Source organism: Pseudophryne corroboree, chromosome 8 (genome assembly GCF_028390025.1).
Source record: "Pseudophryne corroboree isolate aPseCor3 chromosome 8, aPseCor3.hap2, whole genome shotgun sequence".
Lineage (NCBI taxonomy): Eukaryota > Metazoa > Chordata > Amphibia > Anura > Myobatrachidae > Pseudophryne > Pseudophryne corroboree.
The window spans coordinates 362,176,439-362,199,085 of record NC_086451.1 but is presented as its reverse complement, the minus strand read 5'-3'; the positions used below and the strand labels follow the sequence as shown (position 1 = coordinate 362,199,085).

Sequence of the window (22,647 nt, the reverse complement as noted above, 5' to 3'; positions counted from 1 at the left end):
TCTTGGGAGGCTCTCTTGGATTCCAGGTAAAGTATGCAAGTTTAAACACAAAAAGAACAACAAAACAGTAGACTCTTGTTGGGGGAGCACTCAATTTCAGACAAATTGGTATAAAGTATAAAAAAACTGCTAAAATCTTAAAGATTTTAATGATATCTTATTCATATTAAGGAGTTCCAAGGCTGCCAGTAAGTGCGAAAAAATATATAAATACAAATTAAGACAATATACTGTATAGCACTGAGCTGTAATCAATTAACAGCCGAAATCATTGTATTATGGTACAATACCAAAATGTCTGCACTAAAGTGGTATCCTTTAAAAAAAAAATTTTTTTTGTATGATCATCATTTGCTCTGCATAAAAACTTTAGAAAAAGATTATTGCAGGGAGGTGAATCATAGGTCATTAGCCCAGGTAGAGATATCACATTTCTCTGTAGTGTTCTTTAGTAAAAACACTTGGGTATAGCTTACAACAATGAATTGCAGAACCTGGGTGTTCCAAGGTGGTCTCCCATCCAAGTACTGGCCCGGCCCTCCACTGCTTGGCTTCCAAGATCAGATGAGATTGGGAATCTCCAGTGGGATATGTCCGCAAATTGTTGGGCTTGCCTTTCTTGTATTATGTACCGAATGGATATGCAGTTTATCAGAGGAAATCAGGTCAGCTTGAATCACATCATTTTGGACCTGCCCCCAACTTGTCAGTTCTGGAAATCCTAGCATTTTAGAGTGGTGGCAGGGTCACAATGATAAGATTGCAGCACCACGTCCACACACTGCCCATTTTGCTGCACTGTGCCCCAAAGCAACTCCCACCTGACTAACTCCTTGGAGAGAGTAGCCAAAAAGTCTGGAAGTATGATTTATGTAATTTATCTCTAAATTCTAAATAAATAACTCTTAAGATGAGCAAATATTTGTTTGATTGAAGTTTTTCCTTATGGCTTGAGCTCGAATATCTGGAGTTGAGCTGGGGATATTAGATAGTTTGCTGCAAATAAACAGCATATACAGAGCAGGTACTATTTGCCAGGTTTATTTAATATAACAAATAAGTAGCAAGTTAAGTAGGCACATATGGGTTATTGCACAGATGTATGATGTTAGTATGGCATAAACACATTCCAGGAGTCTGGTATACTTGTGAGCAATATAATAACAAGGGGTCTAACAGGAGAGGTCTAGCAGAGGCATGGTTTTATAATGTGTAAGTAATTGGTCCACTTGCATGCAAAATCATTGCACTGGGTTTAAGCAGCAGGTGATTTTTTTTAATACAAACTTCTGGTGCACTGGTATATACCACACCAGCATTACTTGCAGGCAACGTTATAACAATAAAGAGACTTTACAGAGAACAAAGTCAGAAAACACAACAGCCAGGTTGGTACACAGAGTCAGAGCCGGCCATTGGCATAGGCAAACTAGGCATATGCTATGGGCATTTGATATGCCTAGGGGCACAAGCAGCTTCTGCTGATTGAAATGATATGCAGCATGCCTGTATTCTGCGTGTGACTGCAGTATTCCTGGAAATCATTGTAATGTAGCATTTCGTATGCAGATACAGCCACAGTCGCACACAGAATATAGGCATGTCACATATAATTTTAATCAGCAGAAGCTGCTTGTGCATCATAGCCACATAGTAATGCAAATAAAATTCATTTTTCGTCAAAAAAGGCACCCGATGTTAGCAGAGCTGCCAGCTGGCTCACGCCAGGCATCTCCTGCTGCATGGTGTATTGAGGAAAGATGTATCAGTACACATCTGTATCAAAGCATAGGCAGAGGTCACAGTGTTAGCGGCCATGTGAGTGCTGTGTGCGGGTGGGTTGGTTGTGCAGTAGTGTTCGGCATATGTGTAAGGGACATTATGTGTGTCATTATGTATATGAGGACACTAATAATAAGGGTATATGTGAAAGGGACATCATGGGTGTCATTATGTGCATAAGGGCACTAATAATGTGCGGTATATGTGAAATGGACATTATTATGGGCGGTATTCAAATGATATATCATGCCCAATCTCCTTTGTAAAGTGATCCCCGTTATCGCGCATATTGCATCCATAGTAATCAGTTTTAGCTGCGTAATGGGTTGGGTGCCCTTGCTACCCCATGGGTAGCGAGCTGAAATTATTATACCACTCTTGTCAGCAGAAACAGAACGGGTGTGGAAGGGGGTGAAAATAATTGAATACCGCCCGTTTGTCATTATGTGTATAAGGGCACTAATAATATGTGGCATGTTTGTTAGGGAGATTATGTGTGTCATCATGTGTCTAAGGGAAATAATAGCGTGCGGCATATGTGAAAGGGACATTATGGATGTAAGGGCATTAATAAAGGTTGGCATAATGTGTAAGGTGCATTATGCTTATAAGGACATTAATAATTTGTGTCATACAGTATGTGTAAGGGGCATTACTGTGTGGTATTATGTGTGTAAATGCATTACTGATGTGTGGCATTATGTGTATAAGGTGCTCTATTGTGTGGCTTAACATATAGAAAGGACACTACTGTGTGTTCTAATGTGAATAAAGACTAATATTTTGTGTTGTAATGTGAATAAGGGGCACTACTGTGAGGCGTAACGTATATAAGGTAAAGTGGTACTACTGTGTGATGTAATGTGAATAAGGGACACTATCGCATAATAAGATGTGAATAAAGTTGCACTATTGTGTGGCGTAATTTGAATTGGGGATAATATTGTGTGGCCATGCCCCTTCCCAGCAAGAACATGCCCCTTTTTGGGCTATGCGCCAAATGTGCACACTGTTCCTATTTAAAATATAGGGGGTAGGAGCACCAAAATGAGGACTGCTATGGGTGAGGGGTGATGGTGCTGGGAAAGGGGTGCAGGGTCAGAGGCGGAACTAGCGATGGTGCTAGGGGGCACCAGCCAAAATGTTGCCTAGGGCATCATATTGGTTAGGGTCAGCTCTGAAGAGAGCGTCACAGAATCAATAATGCAGCACAGTGATGAGTCATTAGCTAGATTAGACAATCACCTATCAATGACTGCTAGGTACTGTATGTATAGCGTTTATAGCCAATGAAGGTGGGGACATTGTGTACAAGTTACTGCCTGCAGTTCATTCTTAGAGATGCAGGACAGTAGCGTCTATAAATCTATCTTTTGCTTAGTCTGTGGGCAAGATTTTTATATATTTGCTAGCCAATTCACTTAGATAACCTTTCATTATATGGGGCACAGACTGCAAATGACAGGCATAATGCCACGGAACAGTCCAAATTTCCAAACCCAGTGACCATATTTTAAACTGACAAAGCCACTTCCACTCACATTGAGATATTCAACTAGGCAGAGAAATTAGATTTTCATGACAGGTCAAATAATGGCTTTACTCATTTTTATTTTATATCTCATGTAAGCTGCTTTTTCCACAGCTTCAAAGTCTATTTTAAAAATAATGGTCATTGTATGTCAAAGATAACCCTGAACACAGGAAGTCTTCCTACAATGTAGAACACTCCCACAAAGGAAGATGGCTGAGTGCTTGTAAGGCCCACTGGTTGTCTTGTATGAGCTTATGCTGATTTCTACTCAAACACCTCTTCCAATGTATTCTGTATTGATTTGTCATGACTGTATTTCTCTGTTCTGGGAAATGTCACTGACTGCCTCTGACATTTTGCCTGGATTATCAATATCCAGGATAAAAACCCCAGTGGGAGGAGTGGAGGGGGCTTGTCAATAAACAGCATGCATTATCCTGACATAGTTATATGGACAGACCGTAAATGTTCAAACAAGTTGTAGTTATGTATCTGATTAGCTATGTCCTGCAAGCCTTATAATTTGTAACTGTTTAATTATAACAGTTTACATATGTTTGATGACAGAATTACTGTTATTGTTGACCACTTATTTTGGAGAAAGTTATGAACATGTGCAGACTGCAGTTATTGATGGCTTTGCTTTAAATCAGCTCTGTGCCCTCCCTTAGACATATAGGTCATTCCATCCTATTAAGTGCGATTTGCAGAATGTGGGTTGCCGTTTTCTCAGCAAATTCACATTTTGCAATCCAATTAGAAACTCGCATTGAACCAGTCAGAGTAAATTTGCATTTTTCCGTTTGCACCTCACTGCGGGCCTAATTCAGACCTGATCGCTGTTGTGTGAAATCGCACAGCGGCCGATTATCAAATGACTGCGCATGTGTATGCACAGCAATTCGCATGCGAGAGCCCTAACAGCGACAGAGTGGTGCAAAAATTTCAATCGCTAGGCGTACGCAAGGTGATTGACAGGAAGCTGACTTATGTGGGCGGTAACTGACCGTTTTCTGGGAGTGTCAGAAAAAACGCAGGCGTTCCCATGCGTTTTCTGGGAGGGTGTGTGATGTCAGCTCCGAACCCGAATATTCTGATTCTATCGCACTGTAGGAGAAAGTCCTGGGCTACACACAGACTGCACAGACTGGAAAAATCATTAGATGGTGAGTGAGTTGCATACAGATTTGCAGATGTCCGCTGTCTGGCAAAGTTTTCGTACGGCGTACGCATGCATTTACACACTTGCACAGGGCGGGTTTTCACTCTCTATGGGTGGCGGCTATCTGATCGCAGACCTCTGCAAAACACAGAAGAGCAATCAGGTCTGATGGTAGGGAAAAGCCTAATTTTAAGTTTAAAATGTCAGGACATCATGCAGAACCCCTTGCACATCCCCCTTAATGAGTAATTAGACAACTGGAAGTTTCCCATTAGCTTAATTAGTCAAATGATAAGTAATTTGGGGGGGGGGGGGGTAAAAAAGGCTTCAAATTACTCCAAAATAAACTTTTTTGTTGCTTTATGCACCCCAAATGTAATTTGATTTTTTTTCTCAAATAATTACTTCTTATATTTTTTTACATTCTTTTATTCACCTCAAAGTACCCCAAAAGCATATATTTTCCTACTTTTTTACATTTTTTGTTTTTGTATGAAAGTTAACGAATCAGGCATTTGACACCTCCTAAAAGCATCTAGTGTTTTCCTTTTGCCCACTAACATCCTTCTACTGTATTTGATGATGCTGAAGAAATTGTCACTTTTCTGGGGTCTAGGAAGGTCTCCCCACTTTTTCATGCACTTATCTCAAATCGCATATGGCTAACAATTCGTGAATCCTTGCTCAAAGTACCACGAATAGGCATTTTTAATTAAGTTTGAGAATTCTCGGGAGCGCCCATTCTGCTGAATAGCTGCGAGTTTCATGAAATAACTCACAATTCATACCTAATTGGATTGGATAGTGGTACTGAGGGGTCATCACATGAGGCATAACTCTACAGGCTCTGATTCTAGCAGTGGGTATGATACAAAAACAAAACAAAACCGCACCAGGCTCACAGCTACCCCTAGCTGGCTGATAACAGAACAAAAGCAAGAGGGGGTGGGGGGCACAAAGAAGACCCTTGCGGGGCTCGGTGGCTAGCTGCCCTTGCCACAGGTTCTATTCCCACTGTATGGGTGCCGTGGACACCCACAAATGAGAACAGTCCCTGTTAGTCGGCGTGTACTGACCGGCGGGATCCCGGCCGCCGGTAACATGATTACATCCCCTACAGATACAGTAACTGCACAGAAATGCCAACAACCAGGTTCTGCTGTATTATTGGCAGTTGACAATGTTTCTGCCATACAATAGCATCAGGCACAGTAGCCGCACATCTGTTGATTGTAAGCTCATGTGACAAGAGTTGCCCCTTGCATTCTGTTTTATTCCATTGTTTCACGACGCCCTCACTGTTCTGGTCTGTATGATAGGTTAGTGCTTTAGAAATAAAAGATAATTATAATGAAACAAAATCAACTCTTAGGAAGGAGCAGCTGACATTTGTCATTTATAGTATTTTTCAGTTATAGTGTTTTTCTTGTAAAATCTTATAAGGGGAATAGACAAGCAAAGTGTCTTCTCCAGTGCTAAGGTGCCCTAATGCCAGGTGCGCTGCAGTTAAGATGCCCAAAAAGCCCGACTTTGGGCGGATTTCTGGTTACACCAAGGGAGAGTTTGAGCAGAAATCTGCAATAAGTGACGGCATCTGAAAATAATTGAATAGCTCCCAGTCACCACTTTAGAAGGGTGCTGTGGGTGCGAAAAACAATTGAATTCACCCTTAGAAGTATTAGAAGTACACATTTCACATACTGCTGGACTACATTTTATTTAGACACGTGGCATGATCAGAAGCATCTCAGTATGTGGAGGACAAGCCAGATCTTGCAACACAGAATAGGACAGCTCCTTGGTATGATAATGAGAGTGAGACACATGTAGAGGTGAACAGTGCAGCTGAGGGACAAACTTGATTGTACTGTTCATCTAAATAAATGTTCACGTACTGCTGAGCGACACTGGAGGAAATCACGCTCTAAAGCAGACTTCCTCCATTTCAAACTTATGCTCTCATCCTTCAGTGCTGCCCTTTCTCTTGCTAAACAGTCATACTTCAAGAACCTCATCTCCCAGTCTTCAAACTCCCGGCGCCTCTTTGCCACTCTCAATTCAATCCTCTGCCCACCTCCACCTAGTCTCCCTTCCTCACTCTCTGCTCTTGACTTTGCCACTTACTTCACATCCATACGTCAGGACATCACACCACACCACACCAGACCATCAGTAACCAGCCTCCTCCCATTCCTTACCACCCCTCCCCATCCCTCTCATCTTTCTCCCATGCATCTGGTGAGGAAGTCATGGCCCTCACTCGTTCCTGTCCCCTCCCCACTTCCCCACTTCACCCTATCCCATCCTGCCTCCTCCGCTACCTCTCTCCTTCTGCTTGTTCTCATCTTTCCCACCTTCTCAATCTCTCCCTCTCATCAGGCACTGTCCCCTCTGCCTTTAAGCATGCACTCATCTCTCCTATTCTTAAAAAATCCTACCCTTGATCCAAACACTCTCTCCAACTACCGACCCATCTCTCTCCTCCCTTTTGCCTCCAAACTCCTTAAGCGTATTGTCTACAACCGCCTTACTTCCTTTTTTTCCCCACACTCACTCCTTGACACATTCCAGTCTGGCTTCCATCCTCTCCACCCCACTGAAACTGCCCTTACAAAAGTATGCAATGACCTCCATGCTGCTAAATCTAAGGGACACTACTCTCTATTTATTCTGCTTGATCTCTCTGCTGCTTTTGACACTTTGGACCATCCTCTCCTACTGCAAATCCTTCTCTACATTGGTCTGCGTGATACTGCCCTCTCTTGGCTGTCTTCCTACGTCTCTGAGCATTTATTCTCTGTCTCCTCTCATGACTCCACCTCCCCCTCACTTCCACTAACTGTAGGTGTACCCCAAGGTTCTGTCCTTGGTCCTCTTCTTTTCTCTCTCTATACGTCCTCACTAGGTAAGCTCATTAGTTCTTTTGGTTTCCAATATCATCTCTATGCTGATGACACTCAAATCTATCTTTCCTCTCCAGACCTAACCCCTGGTCTCCTCACTCGTATCTCCAACTGTCTCTCTGCTATCTCTGTTTGGATGTCCCAGCGCTTTCTTAAACTTAACATGTCTAAGACCGAGCTGATCATCTTCCCTTCCTCCCGCATAACCTCACCTCCTAAAATCTTGTTATCTTGACCCCAAGTACGCTGTCTTGGAGTAATCCTTGACTCCTCCCTCTCCTTCAAACCACACATTCAGCATCTCTCACAAACCTGCCGTTTTCATCTAAAAAATATTTCCAGGATCAGACCCTTTCTGACCCGGGATGCTACTAAGACTCTTATCCACTCACTGGTCACCTCCAGACTGGACTACTGTAATCTCCTCCTGACTGGCATTCCTGACAAATACCTCTCTCCACTCCAATCTATCCTCAATGCTGCTGCCCGGCTCATTTTCCTCACCAAACGCACTACGTCCACCTCTCTCTTACAAGACCTTCACTGGCTCCCCTTCCCTTTCAGAATCCATTTCAAGCTTCTCACACTCACTTACAAAGCCCTCGCCCACTCCTCTCCCATCTACATCTCTCACCTTATCTCCCTTTACACTCCCACCCGCCCTCTTCGCTCTGCTAATGCACGCCGACTCTCCTGCCTACGGATTACTTCCTCTTACTCCTACCTCCAAGATTTTTTACATGCTGCACCATTTCTCTGGAATTCCCTACCTCTCCCCCTCAGACTCTCCACCTCTCTACAAAACTTCAAAGGGCTCTCAAGACCCACTTCTTCACCAAACCCAGCCAAATCTCATCCTATTCCTCTGTTCCACGCTATCTATGTACCGCGTCTGTGTCACCCCTTTCTGTCTACCCCTCCCCTTTAGAATGTAAGCTCTCACGAGTAGGGCCCTCTTCCCTCATGTGCTCATCGTTTTTCTTACTTTAATAATCTTCAACTGCACCAAATCCAGCAGTCTTCTGCCACCTGATACTTATTCCAGTGTCATCTGCTGATGTAGCTATGTTTATTTACCCTGTACTTGTCCTATACTGTCATCAACTGTAAGTTGCTGTTTTCCTGTTTTGATTATTTGTTTATGTACTCTGTAACTGGGCACTGCGGAACCCTTGTGGCGCCATATAAATAAAGGATAATAATAATAATAATAATAATAATAATAATAAAAATAAATAAATGCTCCATCTCTAGACAATGTCAGTAGGAATCCAGTGTTTAATAAGGAGTTTTATGTATGAACCTCCTGCATATATATTTGTAAGTTGATTTAAGACCCATAAACTTATCAAAATCCAAAGCATACTTAGGGTTAATTAACTCTTCTTCAGTACTTAAATAATTATTGTTTTACTATTCCCATGCTTGAAAAAATCTGCATATTCTACTTCTTCCCTTTTTCAATGAGAAGTTTAGTGTAAATCAAGGACAAAGGTTTCTTTTATCTTCTAGAGGTTTCCTCATTTTATCGACTAGAGGTTCCCTTTTTATTCATGATAATGAACATCAGATCTGAAAAGGAGAAGACAAGTTAATGAATTTATGTACGCATGTCTCTAAATAGCAGTATTATATGCTATTACTTTATCTATATTTCCCAAAAATTAGGGTGAACCTTTGCCTATTGCACCTAGAAACCTTGTACCAGTCCTGAATTTTATCCCTCATCACTGAAATATCCTATCCCATTTTTGATATATGGGACAGTATTCAATTCTTTTTACACCCTTCCATGCCTGTTCTGTTTCTGCCCTCGGGGGCGTGGTATCATCATTTCCGCTTGCTACCCCTGGAGTAGCGAGGCACCCAACCCTTTACAAAGCTAAACCTGATTACTATGGGCGCAAAATGCGCGATAACAGGGATATATCATTTGAATACCGCCCATAGTCAAGTTTGTATTTTATATCCTTTAATCATTATGGTCCTTGGATTGCTGTCTTAGCGATCTGAGGAGACATCAGGGAGCAGCTCCAGATGTGCTCAGCCCCAGATAGTGTCCTTTTTGGAAAATTCAGCTGGGCTTGGGAATGACGGATTGCCAAAGTCGAAAAATATTCCAGTACACACATCACGTACTAATCACACACACATGCCCGCTGCGCGTGCACTTGTTCCGCCGTGCGTGCACATATCCGCAATTTGCGTATGGTCGCTCCCGCGGTCCTGCGCTTGGTATGGGTATTTACGGCGGAGTTTGTGAGCGCATAGAGGGTTATCAAAACATTACATATTTAATCCAAATAGTGCACATTGTACACATAGCCCCCCTGCACCACATCAGCAAGTATCAACAGTTTAAATGATTCCAGGACTAAGGGATTCGCCTTTGCATGATAGGAAGGGACAGACTAAGGTTATAAGGTGATGTCTGGTATCCAGCTGTAGGGTATTTTAAGGGTAACATTCCGGTGTTGTTTAGAGGAAGATCGCATGTTCCTGCATATAGTTATGTGCAGAAGTAGAATATAGATATAAACTGTATTTACTGTATATTATGTATGCGGCGGGAATCCAGAGGAGACCACCCACAAGAGCAGTTGAGAAAGACATCGCCCACCTTTTCAAATCAACCTATGACCTCTCCTGTAATGTAAAGATGCATCTCTGTGTCCAATGGACAAAGGGATTACAGTATCCATTGTATTGCTTTTGGAAGTAGTGTATAAAAAGCCTGTTGCTGCCTGGCCGGTCAGAAGACTCTTAACGCTATCTACCTGATTAGCGGAGGACTGGACCAGGAAGCGCATGCGAATATTCTCACGTATGTACATTGACTGTAGCCATTTACTCTGTTGTATTGTAGTGTATAAATTGTATTGTTATCCCCTTCCAGATATATACGCTGAGGTGTCGGAGCCCAGTGTTTAACTACAAATCGATGTTGCGTCCTCTTTTCCCTGCTAGGGTTTAAGGCGTATTACATTACCTAACTGTATAAGGTTTAAGAGTGTATTGATAAGGTGTGTACGCGCTGCGGGTACTTTGTACCGTCAGCGCTGCATAAGGTTTAAGGTGTAACATCATTGCAGTGCTTTGCTGCATAAGGTTTAGAGTGTAATAATATCATTGCATTGTATTACTAATAAGGTTTAAAGTATATCAAGAGTTTGTGCGCGCTGTGTGTACTTTGTACCCCCAGCGCAGCGTTTGTACGCTAATTCCGTACACGGTACGGGACTCTGTACGCAAATAGCGTACAAAGTACGTAGAGTGCATATTAAGTCTAGCGGCCGCAGCGGCTCCATGGTAAAAGTGTGTTTAAAGGTATAGCTTTATGGTTTAAGATAATATCGACATTATCAGGATCTATCTAAACCAAACAAATGCCGCTGTGTATTAAAAATTATACACATATATAATTGTCTATATACAATGATGTATATCATATATAAATCCAAATATAAACATAAGAAGATACCGTGCACAGTATTATAAGAATATGTATCAGGTCCACCAACCTGCTTTACATGTCCTCCCTCCAGTGATTGCCACTCAGCCTGTTCCATCTGCACCCCAGCCCAGCAGTTTAATTATACTGCTCTGCAAACCCGTATTACATGCCGGGTTAAGTAAGTGCTGTTCTCATTGTACTCTTACAAATTATTTATCTAAATAACCATGCACAAACTGTGATTTGACTGTTTTTTAATTATACAGAACAATAATTATTGGACAGAGACTTAGACTCCTATGAACCATAAGGGTTCAGTTCTTTCATACACCAGGGGGTAAATTTACTAACATGGGAGTTCTATTTAAGATGGGATGTTGCCCATAGCAACCAATCAGAGTCTACTTCTCATTTGTCTAGCACCTTCTAGAAGATAATATATGGAATCTGATTGGTTGCTATGGGCAACATCTCATCTTAAATAGAACTCCCATGTTAGTAAATTTACCCCCAGGTCTCTATAAGCGACGTACAGCTGATTGGTACACTGTTTTATTTTAAACTTTATAAACATTGTAATTACTAATAGTATGTAGTTACTAATAGTATGCTCTGATACATGTTCCTATAATACTATATAGACAATTAAATACCTGAGCATGTGCTCTATACTCTGGGACAGCGTTAGTGACCCTAGTGCCCAGAGCTACAGCGCTGCCGGGCTAGAGAGGAGGAGGCCATAGACGGATGGCAATGTGCCACTCCAGAAAGGCACATTGTGTCCGACAGCATCGCATTTGATTCGCACCCCATAGAGATACAAGAGAATAATTGCAATGTTGACACAACCATAAATGGGTCATATGTGTGCAGCAGTGGTAGTACTATATATCGCACAGAATTGAATTTCCCTCATTGTTTGGCTTTTTAAGAGGTGTTTATCAATTTGATATGTGATACTTGTATATCTGTTTGTAACTGAGTATGTACACGAAGCACAACGGAACTTGGCATGATAAAAAGTTGCTTTCACTTAGGGCTGGATCTAGACTTTGTGGCGCCCGGGTCAAAAATAGGGGCATGGCTTCACGGAGAAGGGGCGTGGTCAGTTATGCCCCCTGTAGAGTTGTGCCCCCAGTAGAGTTGTGCCCACTAGTTGCGCCGCTTAAAAAATAAAATAAAAATAAATTAATACTTACAATCCCCGTTCCTGCTTCCCGACCGCTGCTGCCCTCCGTCTCCGGCCGCCGGCGCCGCTCCTCTGATCTATGGGAGAAACGTCATGACGTCTCTCCCATAGCACCACATAGACACTAGAGGTCAATTATGACCCCTAGTGTCTATGTGCCGCTCCCACAATGCAGTGCGGTGCGCGATGACTTCATCGCGCACAGCACAGCATCTACCGAGCACCGGGGGGCACCTGTAGCGGATCTTGCCATGGCGGCGGCGCTCTCCAGAAGGCGGCGCCCCGGGCAAAAATCCTGCGTGCTCGTAGCAAGATCCGCTGCATCATAGCTCTTCAAATGAATCAGTCTCATGAAGTTATTTTGTCACATCTCATTGCATTTAAAACACACATTCATGCAGAAAAGACACTCAGCGCAAGCCGAGTCACACAGGACCTTGCGCTATGAGAAGGGATGTTTAGTACAACTGCAGCAATAGAATATGAGAACACGTGTGTTTCCATGTTGGCATGATTATCAATTTGGACTCACAAAGCTGTCCAACTAGTGGCCCCCAGGCCATCAGGCAATCTCCAAGAATTATGTTTTGTTACCCCTTAATCTCGCTGTGAATGTCTACAGATCCTATTCAGGGCATACTTGCCTACTCTCCCGGAATGGCCGGGAGGCTCCCGAAAATCGGGTGACGCTCCCGGACCCCCGGAAGAGCAGGCAAGTCTCCCGGAATCAGGGGTCCCCCTGCCCGTCCGCCCACTTAGTGTGTAAAGTGGGCGGTCCGGGCAGTTGATGACGCGATTCTTGCTGAATCGCGTCATCATAGCCACGCCCCCTGCAGTGTAATGCCGGGGATCGCGGCATTACAGAGCGGGGGCGTGGCTTAAAGGATGTGCCACCGAAACCCCGCCCCCATCCCGCCCCTGCTCCACCCCCGTCCCGCCTCCGGTCCACCTCCTCCCCACCTCCCCTGCCCCCTTGCTGAGCCGACCTGGCTGCTCTCTCCCGCAGAGAGCAGCCAGAATGTCGGCAAGTATGATTCAGGGGCAAACACAGGATTTGTAAAGGGGTGGGGGTTGGGAAATGGGGCTTAATTCAGACCTAATCGCTGCTGTGCGTTTTCGCACAGCAGCCGATCAAGTCTGAACTGCGCATGCACTAACGACTGTCACAGCCCTGCGATCGCCTCTGCCTGACTGACAGGGGGCGGGTCGGCGGCGTTTGGCCGCCATTTAGGGGGTGTGGTCCGGGCAACGCAGGCATGCCCAGGCTGTTGGGGGGGCGGGCCGCAGCGTCTTTGTGACGTCACACTCAGCTGCTGCGACGCTCACAACGACGAGTAGCTCCTGCCAGCGCACAGGAGCTGCGCTGGCATGGACCTACTCCTAAAGCACAAAAGGCGGCAATGCTTTTGTACTTGTGCGACAGGGTAGGGCCAGACATGCGGGGCAGACTAGCCCTGTGCTGGGCTTTCCCCTGCATGTCAGGGAAGCTGATCGTAGATGTGCAAAATTTAGCACATCTACGATCAGGTCTGAATTAGGCCAATGGTTCTTTCAATGCGTGTGTGTATGTGAGTATATATATATATACACTGCTCACAAAAATAAAGGGAACACTTAAACAACACAATGTAACTCCAAGTCAATCACACTTCTGTGAAATCAAACTGTCCACTTTGGAAGCAACACTGATTGACAATCAATTTCACATGCTGTTGTGCAAATGGAATAGACAACAGGTGGAAATTATAGGCAATTAGCAAGACACCCCCAATAAAGGAGTTGTTCTGCAAGTGGTGACCACAGACCACTTCTCAGCTCCTATGCTTTCTGGCTGATGTCTTGGTCACTTTTGAAAGCTGGTGGTGCTTTCACTCTAGTGGTAGCATGAGAATGAGTCTACAACCCACACAAGTGGCTCAGGTAGTGCAGCTCATCCAGGATGGCACATCAATGCGAGCTGTGGCAAGAAGGTTTGCTGTGTCTGTCAGCGTAGTGTCCAGAGCATGGAGGCGCTACCAGGAGACAGGCCAGTACATCAGGAGACCTGGAGGAGGCCGTAGGAGGGCAACAACCCAGCAGCAGGACCGCTACCTCCGCCTTTGTGCAAGGAGGAACAGGGGGAGCACTGCCAGAGCCCTGCAAAATGACCTCCAGCAAGCCACAAATGTGCATGTGTCTACTCAAACGATCAGAAACAGACTCCATGAGGGTGGTATGAGGGCCCGACGTCCACAGGTGGGGGTTGTGCTTACAGCCCAACACCGTGCAGGACGTTTGGCATTTGCCAGAGAACACCAAGATTGGCAAATTCGCCACTGGCGCCCTGTGCTCTTCACAGATGAAAGCAGGTTTTCACTGAGCACTTGTGACAGACGTGACAGAGTCTAGAGACGCCAAGGAGAACGTTCTGCTGCCTGCAACATCCTCCAGCATGACCGGTTTGGCAGTAGGTCAGTAATGGTGTGGGGTGGCATTTCTTTGGGGGGCCACACAGCCCTCCATGTGCTCGCCAGAGGTAGTCTGACTGCCATTAAGTACCGAGATGAGATCCTCAGACCCCTTGTGAGACCATATGCTGGAGCGGTTGGCCCTGGGTTCCTCCTAATGCAAGACAATGCTAGACCTCATGTGGCTGGAGTATGTCAGCAGTTCCTGCAAGACGAAGGCATTGATGCTATGGACTGGCCCGCCCGTTCCCCAGACCTGAATCCAATTGAGCACATCTGGGACATCATGTCTCGCTCCATCCACCAACGCCACGTTGCACCACAGACTGTCCAGGAGTTGGCGGATGCTTTAGTCCAGGTCTGGGAGGAGATCCCTCAGGAGACCATCCGCCACCTCATCAGGAGCATGCCCAGGCATTGTAGGGAGGTCATACAGGCACGTGGAGGCCACACACATTACTGAGCCTCATTTTGACTTGTTTTAAGGACATTACATCAAAGTTGGATCAGCCTGTAGTGTGTTTTTCCACTTTTGAGTGTGACTCCAAATCCAGACCTCCATGGGTTAATAAATTTGATTTCCATTGATAATTTTTGCGTGATTTTGTTGTCAGCACATTCAACTATGTAAAGAACAAAGTATTTAATAAGAATATTTCATTCATTTAGATCTAGGATGTGTTATTTTAGTGTTCCCTTTATTTTTTTGAGATATATATATATATATATATATATAGCTGCAGATGACCGGCACTCTACCAAACACAGTAACAGTCCCTGGTGCCTTAACTGGAAATAAAGTATGCTCCAAAGCGTGTCCGGCACTCAGGTAAATAGAAAAAACGACAAAGTCAAGTGGCTATGAATCGACGTTTCGGGGAAAACCCCTTTATCAAGACCAAGGTCTTGATAAAGGGGTTTTCCCCGAAACGTCGATTCATAGCCACTTGACTTTGTTGTTTTTTCTATTTACCTGAGTGCCGGACACGCTTTGGAGCATATATATATATTATAAGGGCACGGTCGTGCCCTTATATTAAGGCTGAATCGAACAAACGGAATTCTCCCATAGGGAACTTCTGAGATGGGGGCATGGTGTTTGAGGGGCTACACCTCAAAACTGATTGGACGTACCGAGCTGAAATTTGGCATGGACGTGTAGAATCGTCACCCGCTGGTGCATGCCAAATTTCAGGGCAAAATAATAAAAAATGAGGAATTGAGAGTAAGCTAAAGTTCCAACTGTCAGTTTTTTTCTGCCACTCCCTCTGTGGCTTTTTGACATGGTTTTCCTATAGAGTGAATGAGGATTTTTTTGGGAAGGCATAACTCAGGATAGAGGACAAATTAAGACTTGGGGTTTGTTTTATTAGATAGAGTATGTCCCAGTGTAGTGCCTTTTGGGGTTGTGGTTTTTCAAAAAGTTATAGTTTTTTTTTAATTAAGTAAAATATGCCCCATTATAAAGATAGGGCTTTTCAATTTGTTGCGCCTGCGCAGTGGCCGCCAGCAGGGGGTGAACATAGATGAGCTTGTCAAGTTGTGCACGAGGAGAGCGCGGGAAGCAGTGTCTCGTGCATGACGAGGACAGCTGCAGGCGGCGGGAGGACGAGAAGGAGGGAGCCTCTACAAGACCCGGAGGAGATCGCGGGACGTGAGCGATGGAGGGAGCCTTACTGGGGGAGGAGAACGACGGAGCAGAAGCCGGGTCCCCTTCAGGAGTGTCAGCGGGAGGAGATAGCCGCAGCTCGGAGGAAGCCGGGCCCACTTAACTCAGCGGGAGCGTCGGCAGGATGTATGCCATCCTTTCTTATTTTTCTTATACTTCTCCCGCCCTGTTGTGTCCGCCCGCCCTGCTGTGTCCGCCCGCCCGGCCGCCCTGCTGTGTCCGTCCCCCGCCTGCCCGCCCGGCCGTGTCCGCCCGGCCTGCTGTGCCCGCCCTGCTGTGCCCGGCCGCCCGCCCGCCCTGCTGTGTCCGCCCGGCCTGCCGTGTCCGTCCTGCCGTGTCCGTCCTCCGCCCTCCCTGCTGTCTACGCCCATCCCCCCCTCCCTCCCTGCTGTCTACGCCCATCCCCCCCCGCCCTCCCTGCTGTCTACGCCCATCCCCCCCGCCCTCCCTGCTGTCTACGCCCATCCCCCCCGCCCTCCCTGCTGTCTACGCCCATCCCCCCCCGCCCTCCCTGCTGTCTACGCCCATCCCCCCCCGCCCTCCCTGCTGTCTACGCCCATCCCCCCCCGCCCTCCCTGCTGTCTACGCCCATCCCCCCCCGCCCTCCCTGCTGTCTACGCCCATCCCCCCCCGCCCTCCCTGCTGTCTACGCCCATCCCCCCCGCCCTCCCTGCTGTCTACGCCCATCCCCCCCGCCCTCCCTGCTGTCTACGCCCATCCCTCCCTGCTGTCTACGCCCATCCCCCCCGCCCTCCCTGCTGTCTACGCCCATCCCCCCCGCCCTCCCTGCTGTCTACGCCCATCCCCCCCCGCCCTCCCTGCTGTCTACGCCCACCCCCCCCGCCCTCCCAGCTGTCTACGCCCTCCCTGCTGTCTACGCCCTCCCTGCTGTCTACGCCCACCCCCCCTGCCCTCCCAGCTGTCTACGCCCACCCCCCCCGCCCTCCCAGCTGTCTACGCCCATCCCCCCCGCCCTCCCTGCTGTCTACGCCCATCCCCCCCGCCCTCCCTGCTGTCTACGCCCATCCCCCCTGCCCTCCCTGCTGTGTACGCCCACCCCCCCGCCCTCCCTGCTGTGTACGCCCACCCCCCCGCCCTCCCTGCTGTGTCCGCCCATCCCCCCCGCCCTCCCTGCTGTGTACGCCCATCCCCCCGCCCTCCCTGCTGTGTACTCCCACCCCCCCCGCCCTCCCTGCTGTGTACGCCCACCCCCCCGCCCACCCTGCTGTGTCCGCCCATCCCCCCCCCGCCCTCCCTGCTGTGTCCGCCCATCCCCCCCGCCCTCCCTGCTGTGTCCGCCCACCCCCCCCGCCCTCCCTGCTGTGTCCGCCCACCCCCCCGCCCTCCCTGCTGTGTCCGCCCACCCCCCCGCCCTCCCTGCTGTGTCCGCCCACCCCCCCGCCCTCCCTGCTGTGTACGCCCATCCCCCCCGCCCTCCCTGCTGTGTACGCCCATCCCCCCGCCCTCCCTGCTGTGTACGTCCACCCCCCCTGCCCTCCCTGCTGTGTACGTCCAGCCCCCCCCGCCCTCCCTGCTGTGTCCGTCCATCCCCCCCCCCGCCCTCCCTGCTGTGTCCGTCCATCCCCCCCGCCCTCCCTGCTGTGTCCGTCCATCCCCCCCCCGCCCTCCCTGCTGTGTCCGTCCATCCCCCCCCGCCCTCCCTGCTGTGTCCGTCCACCCCCCCCGCCCTCCCTGCTGTGTCCGTCCACCCCCCCCCCGCCCTCCATGCTGTGTCCGTCCATCCCCCCCGCCCTCCCTGCTGTGTCCGTCCATCCCCCCCGCCCTCCCTGCTGTGTCCGTCCATATCCCTGCTGTGTCTGTCCACCCCCCCCCCCGCCCTCCCTGCTGTGTCCGTCCATCCCCGCCCTCCCTGCTGTGTCCGTCCACCCCCCCCCCCGCCCTCCCTGCTGTGTCCGTCCATCCCCCCCGCCCTCCCTGCTGTGTCCGTCCATATCCCTGCCGTGTCCGTCCACCCCCCCGCCCTCCCTGCTGTATCTGTCCACCCCCCCCCTGCCTTCCCTGCTGTGTCCGTCCATCCCCCCCGCCCTCCCTGCTGTGTCCGTCCATCCCCCCCCCGCCCTCCCTGCTGTGTCCGTCCATCCCCCCCGCCCTCCCTGCTGTGTCCGTCCATCCCCCCCCGCCCTCCCTGCTGTTTCCGTCCACCCCCCCCGCCCTCCCTGCTGTGTCCGTCCATCCCCCCCGCCCTCCCTGCTGTGTCCGTCCATCCCCCCCGCCCTCCGTGCTGTGTCCGTCCATCCCCCCCGCCCTCCCTGCTGTGTCCGTCCATCCCCCCCCGCCCTCCCTGCTGTGTCCGTCCATCCCCCCGCCCTCCCTGCTGTGTCCGTCCATCCCCCCCCCGCTCTCCCTGCTGTGTCCGTCCATCCCCCCGCCCTCCCTGCTGTGTCCGTCCATCCTCCCCCGCCCTCCCTGCTGTGTCCGTCCATCCCCCCCGCCCTCCCTGCTGTGTCCGTCCATCCCCCCCGCCCTCCCTGCTGTGTTCGTCCACCCCCCCCGCCCTCCCTGCTGTGTCCGCCCATCCCCCCCGCCCTCCCTGCTGTGTCCGCCCATCCCCCCCGCCCTCCCTGCTGTGTCCGCCCATCCCCCCCGCCCTCCCTGCTGTGTCCGTCCATCCCCCCCCGCCCTCCCTGCTGTGTCCGTCCATCCCCCCCCTGCCCTCCCTGCTGTGTCCGTCCATCCCCCCCGCCCTCCCTGCTGTGTCAGTCCATCCCCCCCTGCCCTCCCATCCCCCCCGCCCTCCCTGCTGTGTCCGTCCATCCCCCCCCGCCCTCCCTGCTGTGTCCGTCCATCCCCCCCGCCGCCCTCCCTGCTGTGTCCGTCCATCCCCCCCGCCGCCCTCCCTGCTGTGTCCGTCCATCCCCCCCGCCCTCCCTGCTGTGTCCGTCCATCCCTCCCCGCCGTCCCCAGACGCATCACCTGACACTCACACGGACCTGACACACACGCACACATTCACACGCAGCGCCTGACACACACAGTCGCGCAGCGCCTGACACACACAGACGCGCAGCGCCTGACACACACAGACGCGCAGCGCCTGACACACACAGACGCGCAGCGCCTGACACACACAGACGCGCAGCGCCTGACACACACAGACGCGCAGCGCCTGACACACACAGACGCGCAGCGCCTGACACACACAGACGCGCAGCGCCTGACACACACAGACGCGCAGCGCCTGACACACACAGACGCGCAGCGCCTGACACACACAGACTCGCAGCGCCTGACACACACAGATGCGCAGCGCCTGACACACACAGACGCAGCACCTGACACACACACACGCAGCACCTGACACACACACGCAGCACCTGACACACACACGCAGCACCTGACACACACACGCAGCACCTGACACACACACTCACGCACCTGACACATGCACTCACACGCAGCACCTGACATACTCACACGCAGCACCTTACACACACACACACACATGCAGCACCTGACACACACACGCAGCACCTGACACGCAGACATGCAGCACCTGGCACACGCAGACACGCAGCACCTGACACACGCAGACACGCAGCACTTGACATGCAGCACCTGACACACACACACACACACACACACACACACACACACACACACACAGCACCTGACATTCAGACATGCAGCGCCTGACACATACACACACGCAGACATGCAGCGCCTGACATGCAGCACCTGACAGACACACACACACACAGACATGCAGCACCTGACACACACACACACACAAATATGCAGCACTTGACACACCCACACACATACAGACATGCAGCACCTGACACACACACACACAGGCAGCACCTGACACACACACACAGACGCAGCACATGACACTCACACGGACCTGACACACGCACACACTCACACGCAGCACCTGACACACACACACACAGACGTGCAGCGCCTGACACACACAGACGCGCAGCGCTTGACACACACAGGCACGCAGCACCTGACACACACACACAGACGCGCAGCACCTGACACACACACACAGACGCGCAGCGCCTGACACACACACACAGACGCGCAGCGCCTGACACACACACACAGACGCGCAGCGCCTGACACACACACCGACGCGCAGCGCCTGACACACACAGACGCGCAGCGCCTGACAGACACAGACACGCAGCGCCTGACACACGCAGCGCCTGACAGACACGCGCACTCACACGCAGCACCTGACAGACACGCGCACACGCACTCACACGCAGCACCTGACAGACATGCGCACACGCACTCACACGCAGCGCCTGACAGACACGCGCACTCACACGCAGCGCCTGACACACACGCGCACTCACAGGCAGCGCCTGACACGCACACACACTCACACGCAGCGCCTAACACACTCACACGCAGCGCCTGACACGCACATACTAGTGATGAGTGGGTTCGGTTCGTCGGAATCCGGACCCCCCGAACTTCACCCCTTTTACACGAGGCAGGTTCGAACCTTCCCGCCTTGCTCGGCTAACCCAAGCGCGCCCGAACGTCATCATCCCGCTGTCGGATTCTCACGAGATTCGGATGTCTGCATTCGTGGAAAGGGGTCCTATGTGTAAACATGGGACCCCTTTCAGTCCGTCTGGTCCGGGTGTTCGGTTTGTTGTTTTGCCAAGTACGTGGATTTAATCTGGAACCTGGATCAGGTGAGTATAATTTATCTTTTATTTACAGTTACCCGTGGATTCTACTTGGAGAAGAGGACCGACTGCTTCGTGTCAACATAGGTAAGTATGTGTGTGTCGGCAGGTGTGAAATAAAGTTATACTTTCACGGTGTCTGTGTCCTGTTTTTATTTGGGTATTTTTTTTCCAGTAGAACTACAGGTACCAGCGGGCCCGTTTTTCTCCCGCATGCTGGTACTTGTGGTTCTCAAAGTACCAGCTTGCGGGGGAGGCTTGCTGGGACTTGTAGTACTACTGGAAAAAACAATATTCTTTCAATTTTCTCAAGGCTATCAGCCTCCCATCCGCAGCCCTTGGATGGGGGGGACAGCCTCGGGCTTCACCCTTGGCCCTTGGGTGGCTGGGGGGGGGGGGCCTTGATTGAAGGGGTCCCCACTCCCCCAGGGTACCCCGGCCAGGGGTGACTAGTTGGATATTTAATGCCACGGCCGCAGGGCACTGTATAAGAGTGACCCCCGGCTGTGGCATTATCTGTCCAGCTAGCGGAGCCCGATGCTGGTGTAAAAAATACGGGGGTCCCCTACTCTTTTTGTCCCCCGTATTTTTTGCACCAGCACCAGGCGCAGAGCCCGGTGCTGGTTTTAAAAATACGGGGGATCCCCTGTCCGTTTTTCCCCCGGATTTTTAGAACCAGGACCGGCTCGAAGAGCCCGAGGCTGGTTATGCTTTGGAGGGGGGACCCCACGCAATTTTTTTTTCCGGGTTTTTTACATTCCATTTAAAAAAATAATAATCTTTTAAAAAATATATAAATAATACTTGTGCCTCCAAAAAAGACAAACCAAGTACCTAATCCCTTCTAATATAGATATGCTATTACCAAAAAAACAACAACTTTTATTTATTAGATTCCGCCTGCAAAGTGTGACGGATTGAAAATGACGAATTTACTGTTTAAAAGCACTGTTGTCGAATTTACAAACTTCAATTGAATATACTTTTGTCGAATTGCTGCATTTGTACCATTGCAGAAAAGTCGAATTTGTCAAATGACGAATTTTAAAAAGTCGAATTTTGAAAGCCTGTAAGAATAGGCCCCGCCCCCTTCTTCACATCAGCCGTCCCCTTCTACCCCTGTACCTTGCTCTCTCCTGTCTGTGTTCTCTCCCGTCTGTAGGACTAGGCCCCGCCACCTTCTTACCCTCCAGTGACTGCTCTCTCCTGACAAGTGGACCAGGCCTGCCCCCTACACGCTGCTGGTGTCTTCATTGTTACTTGGTCTGGAGCTCCGTTTGGGAGAGAACTCACGTGAGCTCATTAAGAATGAGGAACTGGGATGTGCACCTGACACACACGCACACACGCAGCACCTGACACACACACACGCACACACGCAGCACCTGACACACACGCAGACACGCAGCACCTGACACACACACACACACACGCAGCACCTGACACACACACACAGCACCTGACACACACACACGCAGCACCTGACACACACACACACGCAGCACCTGACACACAGACACGCAGCACCTGACACACACACACGCAGACATGCAGCGCCTGACACACACATGCAGCACCTGACAGACACGCACACACAAAGACACGCAGCACCTGACACACACGCAGCATTTGACACACACACGCAGACACGCAGCACCTGACACACAGACATGCAGCGCCTGACACACGCAGACATGCAGCACCTGGCACACACATGCAGCACCTGAAAGACACACACACACACACACACACACACACACACACACACACACACACACACACACAGACATGCAGCACCTGACACACCCACACACACAGACATGCAGCACCTGACACA

General features: G+C 49.8%; 1 pseudogene; it reads right to left on the bottom strand.

The window, feature by feature from the left end:
- Positions 1–482: 482 nt before the first annotated feature.
- Positions 483–602, bottom strand: LOC134950175 (5S ribosomal RNA; annotated as a pseudogene).
- Between the last annotated feature and the right edge of the window lie 22,045 nt (positions 603–22,647).